The sequence below is a fragment of the Panthera tigris genome, chromosome A1 (genome assembly GCF_018350195.1).
Source record: "Panthera tigris isolate Pti1 chromosome A1, P.tigris_Pti1_mat1.1, whole genome shotgun sequence".
Taxonomy (NCBI): domain Eukaryota; kingdom Metazoa; phylum Chordata; class Mammalia; order Carnivora; family Felidae; genus Panthera; species Panthera tigris.
The window spans coordinates 184242085-184249511 of NC_056660.1; the positions used below are offsets into that span (position 1 = coordinate 184242085).

Consider the following 7427-nt stretch of genomic DNA (forward strand, 5'->3'; position numbering starts at 1 on the left):
TTTCTCTATAAGACATTTCCTGCCAATCCTTGCCTGGTAGAAGAACTTTCAATAATTAATTTGGTTAAGACACAAGGGACAGACTACATTTTGGGTCTATTTCCCTCCTTATTAGTTCACAGCCTCAGTGCTTTCATATTTTAACAGTTCGTCAAAAGTTGTGAGGCTTAATTGAACTAATACATGGAAAGAGAACATGTAAGAGCTCAGTATTACATATTATTATTGTTATTATTAGCATTTTTTATTCATTTTTGAGAGACAGAGACAGAGCGCTAGCTGGGGAGGGGCAGAGAGAGAGGGAGACACAGGATCTGAAGCAGGCTCCAGCCCCTGAGCTGTCAGCACGGAGTCCGACGTGGGGCTTGAACCCATGTACTGTGATGCGAGAGCATGACCTGAGGTGAAGTTGGATGCTTAACCGACTGAGCTACCCAGGCATCCCAGTTATTATTATTTTTACGTAGGCTTCAGAACCCAGCACAGAACCTAGCACAGGGCTCGAACTCACGACCCTGAGATCAAGACCTGAGCTAAGATCAGGAGTCTGATGCTTAACCTACTGAGCCACCCAGGCATCCCAAGTGTTAGATATTATTATCTGTAGGTTTAAGTAACCTTCTGAGAGATAAATTATAACCCATAGCACTGCTGACATCAGTGATTAAGTGTATTTAAACTGAGTAATGTTATCAAGACATTGCCCTTCATTACTTACAATAATAAGTTAGCCTTCCAGTTGTTTTAACCTTGAAGCGGGAATTCATCTCCTAATATGCCAGATATAAGAGCTCAAAAACTGGGAGGAGTTGGCTTAATATAAATCTAATAAACATAATCCAATATGTTAGGTTTTTCTTTAGACTTCCTTCTGGTAAGCATTTTCCTTAAGAACTTTCCTTAAGAAACTTTTCATTAACGTGAAAGTGTGTAATGGTTCCCATCAAGAGGTAATGGCATCTTCTAAGTAAACTTCATCATTGACAAAGGAATTTCACATATATTTTCTTGTCTAAACTTCCTAGAATCCTTCCCAGAGTTTCAGGGCAAAGATTACGTTTTAGTTTGCTAGGTTGCCATGATAAAATATCTCAGACAGAATGAATGGCTTAAATGACAGAAACTTATTTTCATATAGTCCTGGAGGCTGAAATCCAAATTCGAGGTGTCAGTAGGTTTGGACTCTCCTAAGGTCTCCCTTTGGCCTACAGATGGCCACCTTCTTGCTGTGTTCTTACGTGGACTTTTCTCTGTGCTCACATCTTGCTGGTGTCACTTCGTCTACTTATAATGACAGCAGTCATATTGGTTTAGAGCCACACCCTTAGGATCTCATTTAATTTTCTCTCATTAAAGGCCCTATTCCTAAAAATAGTCACAGTGGGGTTAGGACTTCAGCACATGAATTTTGAGGGGGACACAGTTTAGTCCATAGTTTCTTGGAGAGAACAGTAAGGCCAGAGATTTTTCAGGGTCACTTGGCTTGTGGTTAGCTTTTCATGATCCTATTTTTCCCCATCACACATCTCACATTTCCTGCTGAAATTATTTCTCCAGAAATGCTTTCTTGATGGCATGTATTTATGAAATGATTTAAATTCAGAAACAAAAGAATGGTATTTTATTCACCCCTGAAATCCAAGTTTAGAATTTCTTTGATTGAATTTTGCTCTAGTCAACTGAACTGACTGTCTTGGACTTCACTATTGTCTATTTTTAGATGGTCATTTCACAATAGCTTTTAGACTAGCTTGAGAAATTAAAGGTTAGCTTATTCTAATAGTCCCTAACTCACAAACCCTTCGACAAAAAACACTTAAAAAAGGGAAAGAACCTGTTATGAAATTGCTAGCAAGGGATGTCATGTTACAAACCCCTCTTGGGCCATGAATTAACTATTGCTGTTTCAGATTTTCTTTTTTTTTTAGATAGAGGAATTAATAGAGACATCTTATGAGTATCAAAACAAATTATGTCTGCTGTGCCCTCCCTTCACCTTTCTGGAGGCTGGGGAAGCCAACAGTAAGGTGCTGGCAGATTTAGTTCCTGGTGAGATCCCTCTCTCTGATATACTTATAGCCACCTTTTAGCTCTATCTTCACATAGCAGAGGGGGTTTGGGGTCCCGGGCCCTGGGAGGATGGAAAGGCAAGCTCTCAATGAACTATTGGGACTTCATCAAGATAAAAACCTTCTTCACACTGAAGGGAACAATCAACAGAACTAAAAGGCAACCAACAGAATGGGAGAAGATATTTGCAAATGGCATATCTGATAAAGGGTTAGTATCCAAAATCTATAAAGAACTTATCAAACTCAACACCCAAAAAACAAATAATCCAGTGAAGAAATGGGCAAAAGACATGAATAGACACTTCTCCAAAGAAGACATCCAGATGGCCAACCAACACGTGAAAATATGCTCAACATCATCATCAGGGAAATACAAATAAAAATCACGATGAGGTGCCACCTCACACCTGTCAGAATAGCTAAAACTAACAACACAGGAAACAATAGATGTTGGTGAGGATGTGGAGAAAGGGGAACACTCTTGCACTGTTGATGGGAATGCAAAGTGGTGCAACCACTCTGAAAAACAATATGGAAGTTGCTCAAAAAGTGAAAAATAGAGCTACCCTAAGATACAGCAATTGCCCTGCTAGATATTTACCCAAAGGATACAAAATTACAGATTTGAAAGGGACACGTGCACCCTGATGTTTATAGCAGCACTATCAACAATAGTCAAACTATGGAAAGAGCCCAAATGTCCATCAACTGAGGAATGGATAAAGAAGATGTGGCATATATATGCAATGGGATATTACTCAGCCATCAAAAAGAATGAAATCTTGCCAGTTGCAATAAAATGGATGGAGCTAGAGTATATTATGCTAAGTGAAATAAGTCAGGGAAAGAAAGAAAAATACCATATGATTTCACTCATATGTGGAATTTAAGAAACAGAACAGATGAACATATAGTAAAGAAAAAGAGAGGGAAGCAAACTATAACAGACTTTTAAGTATAGAAAACAAACTAAGGGTTGATGGAGGGAGGTGGGTAAGGGAGGGCTAAATGGGTGATGGGTATTAAGGAGGGCACTTGTTATGATGAACACTGAATGTTATATATAAGTGATGAATCAGTAAATTCTGCTCCTGAAACTACATATTAATCAGAATTTAAATAAAAATTTGAAATAAAAAAAAAAAAAAAAGAAAGAAGAGCTGTCCAATCCCATCACCTGAGTCCCACCCTCCTCACCTCATTCAAACTTAATTATCTCCCACAGACCTCACCTTCAAATCCATCACATTGAGGAGTTAGGGCTTCAACATATGAATTTTTGGAGAGCACATTCACTCCATAACAGAGTTGTTTCTACTTTTTGTTTGCTACGAGTAATTCTGCGTTCATGTACATGTTTTTGTGTGGATATATATTTTTATTTCTGTTGGGTATTTACCTAGCAGTGGAATTGATCGGTCATATGCCAGCTCTATATTTTGAGTAATTACCAAGCTTTTTTTCTAAAGTAGCTACACCATTGTCCCTTCTCACCAACAATGTATAAGGGTTCCAATTTTTCCACATTCTTGTCAACACTTGTTATTTGGTGTTTTGATGATAGTCATCCTAGGGGCTGTGATGTGTTATCTCATAGTTTTGTTTTGCATTTGTCTAATGACTAATAATGTCGAGCATCTTTTCATGGCCTTACTGGTCATTTTAATATCTTCTTTGGAAAAAAAATCTTTTGCTCATTTATTATGGTAAAATATTCATCAGATAAAATTTACCACTTTTAAGTGTACAGTTCACTGGCATGAAGTATATTCAAATTGTTATGCAACCATCACCACCATCCATCTTCACAACTTTTTCATCTTCCCAAACTGAAACTTAATTCTGTGCCCATCAAATAAGTCCCCTTACTTTGATCCCCAGCTCCTGAAAACTACAATTCTACTTTTTGTCTATGAATTTGACTATTCTAGGTATTTCATATAAATGTTATCATACAGTATTTGTTATGTTTGTGACTGGCTTATTTCACTTAGTATGATGTCCTCAATGTTCATTCATATTGTAGCATTGGCCAGAATTTCATTGCTTTTTAAGGGTGAATAATATTCCATTGTATGTATGTACCCTGTTTTGTTTACCCATTTATTAATCAAAGGATACTTGGGTTGTTTCCACCTTTTGGCTATTGGTGTGATGAACACTGGTGTATAAATGCCTCTTTGAGACCCTGCTGTCAAATGTTTTGAGTATATTGAAGTGGGATTGCTGGATCATATTATAATTATATCTTTAATGTTTTGAGAAACTGCCATACTGTTTTCTATAGTGGTTGTACCATCTTACTTTCCCACCAACATTGCACAATGGTCTAGTTTCTCTACATCTTTGTCAACACTTGCTAATTTCTTTTTCTTTTTTTTGATAATAGCGAACCTAATGGGTGTGAAATTGGATTTATGTGGTTTTAATTTGCATTTCTCCAATGATTAGTGATGTTAGACATCATTTTATGTTCTTTATTTTATTCTCTTTTCTTTGTTCAACTGATGTTTATTAGGTGTCTGGGCACACAGAAACAAAATACATGATCCAGGATCTCCAGAAGCTCTTAGCAGAGTGTAGTCTAATAGTAGTCGTCGTCATCGTCGTTGTCATCATTGTCTAATGCTTAAATTTCTTGGAAAAAATTACTAACTTGTCTGAGTACCCACTCTCTCTTCTGTGTAAAAGTAATAACACCCATTCCACAGGAATGGATGTTGTGTCTTTTTGTGTCCTTATTGGTCATTTGTATATGTTCTTTGGAAAAATATCTATCAAGTCCTTTCCCCATTAAAAAAAATGTTTATTTATTTATTGTGAGAGAGAGAGAGAGAAGGAGAAAGAGAGTGAGCACGAGCAAGGAAGGGGGAGAGCGAGAAAGAGAGAGAAAAAGAATCCCAAGCAGGCTCCACACTGCCAGTGCTCAGCTCAACGCAGGGCTTGAACTCACAAACTGCAAGATCGTGACCTTAGACTAGATCAAGAGTTGGAGGCTCAACCGACTGAGCCAATCAGACACTCTACCATTTATTTTTAATTTTTTAATTTTTAATTTTTTTGTTGACCTCTGAACTTTTTATTGGCCTCCTGCTCTCCATAGGTACCCTGCTTCTGCTGCTTCAGTGCCTCAGAACTTTGGTATCGTTGGTCTCAGGACCTTGCTGTCCACAATCCTGTGGGTGGTGGTTATCTAGATGGTTTACAAGGAATTGCTGCTATCCAGGGCATCACCGAGACTGAAGTCCTACCTGTGTTCCAGCAGGCGACGGTAGGTGGTGATCTCAGCCTTCAGCTTAAACTTGACATTGAGAAAGGAAGGCCTCATACTCTTGGCCACTCTCTGCCACTGCCCCTCTGCCTGGGCTGGGACAGCTCTGACTCCAGATGCAGCAGGACCCTGTTGAGTTGCTTCATCTGCATCATGTAGTGGGCCTCCACCTCCCAAGCTGTTCTCCAAGCTGGCCTTCAGGTTTCTCATTGAGTGCAGGTTGATTTCCAAAGTCTGGGCTGTACGTCTCAGCTCCATGAGGGTCATCTCAACTGATCCTATCTTAGTGGTCTGTGAGGTAACCACTGTGGTGCTCTCCTCAATCTTCTCAGACCAGTACTTGTCCAGCTTCTCTCGGTTTTTGAGCCAGCTCATCATCCTGGGCCTGGATGTCCGCCATGATCTTGCTGAGGTCCTGAGATTTTGGGGGCATCCAAATCCATGGTCAACCCAGAGCTGACAGTTTGGTTTTGTAGACCTTTTATTTCCTCCTCCTGGTTCTTCTTCATGAAGAGCAGCTCCTCCTTGAAAGCCTCAATCTCTGTCTCCAGCTGCAGCCAAGTGACATTGGTGTCATCAATTACCTCACAGAGGCCATGGATGTCACTCTTCAAAGACTGGCACATGGCCAGCTCCATCTCATAGTTGACTTTGAAGTCATTATTAGCAAGATGGGCATTGTCAATCTGCAGAACAATGTGGACATTGTCCACAGAATTTTCAAAGAACTGAGCCTTGATGGTCTTGAAGTAATGTCCCCAGTTTCTGACCTGGGGTTCTTTCTTCTCTAGGTGTTTCCAGATTTTGATCTCCAGTCTCTGATTATCAGCCTCCAGGTTCCTCACCCTCTCCAGGTAGGAGGCCAGATGGTCACTCAAGTCTTGCATGGTCTCCTTCTTGCCCTGGATTTCCCCTATGCCCACCAGACCCCTGGCTATCCTGGTGGCCATGTCCCAGACCCCCAACCATCCTGAAGCTAGAGTAGCAGGATATGGAGATCCAGGAGCTTGAACCCTCAGTGCCTGCATAGACCCTGGCTGCACTGCTGACTGGCTGAACCTGGTGGCTGGGCGACTGCACTGAGCCCAGGGACCTGTAGTTGGAGGAAAAGGTAGAGCGGTTGGTGAAGCTCATGCTGTTCCAGGAGTAAGAGGAGAGGCCAGGAATCAGGCTTGGGCCACCACCCATACCATTTTTAAATCAGATTTGTTATTGTTGAATTCTAGGCATTCCTTTTATATTTGGGATATTAACCTGTTATCATATACAGTAAAACCTTGGTTTGTGAGCATAATTCATTCTGGAAACATGTTTGTAATCCCAAGCACTTGAATATCAAAACGAATTTCAAGAACCAATGGCCCAGTTGTGATCATGTGATGTTTGGCATCATATACTACTCATATTGCAAGACATCACTGGTTTATCAAGTTAAAATTTATTAGAAATGTTTGCGCATCTTGCAGAACAAGTTACTCACAATCCAAGGTTTTATTTATATGACTGGCAAATATTTTCTCCCATTCCATAGGCTGCATTTTTACTCTGTTGATAGTGTCCTTTCATGCACCAAGGTTTTTCATTTTGATGCAATCCAGTTTTCTATTTTTTTTCTTTTGTGGCGTATGCTTTTGATGTCACATCCAGGAATCATTACTAAATCCAATGTTGTGAAGCTTTTCCCCTGTGTCTTCTTCTAAGAGTTTTATAGTTTCTCTACCCAACATAAACAGAAAAGGTTTTGCTTTAGATAAATCATTTCTCTTCTTCCTTTTTCTTTTCATGTTGTAATCCCTCATGTTCCCTATATTTACCACAAAGTGGCTAGCTAATCTGAGAATTTAACCTGTACCAATATTAATGTGTTTTTCCTGTTGGTTATTTATGGCTACATTAAACAACAACAACAAAAACTACCTCAAAGCTAAGTGACTTAAAACAGTGATGCCATTTACTTACTAACAAATCCATACTCAGCCAGAGTAGACTAGAGTGGCTCAGAGACTGATAGCTGTAATTCTCTGAAGGGTCACTCACTCACTCACTCACTCACTCACTCACTCACTCACTCACCTGTGTGGCCT

The 7427-nt window shown here is 39.8% G+C and overlaps 1 pseudogene; it reads right to left on the reverse strand.

Annotated features, from left to right (window-relative positions):
• Window positions 1-5106: 5106 nt before the first annotated feature.
• Window positions 5107-6477, reverse strand: LOC102968241 (annotated as a pseudogene).
• Window positions 6478-7427: the final 950 nt, after the last annotated feature.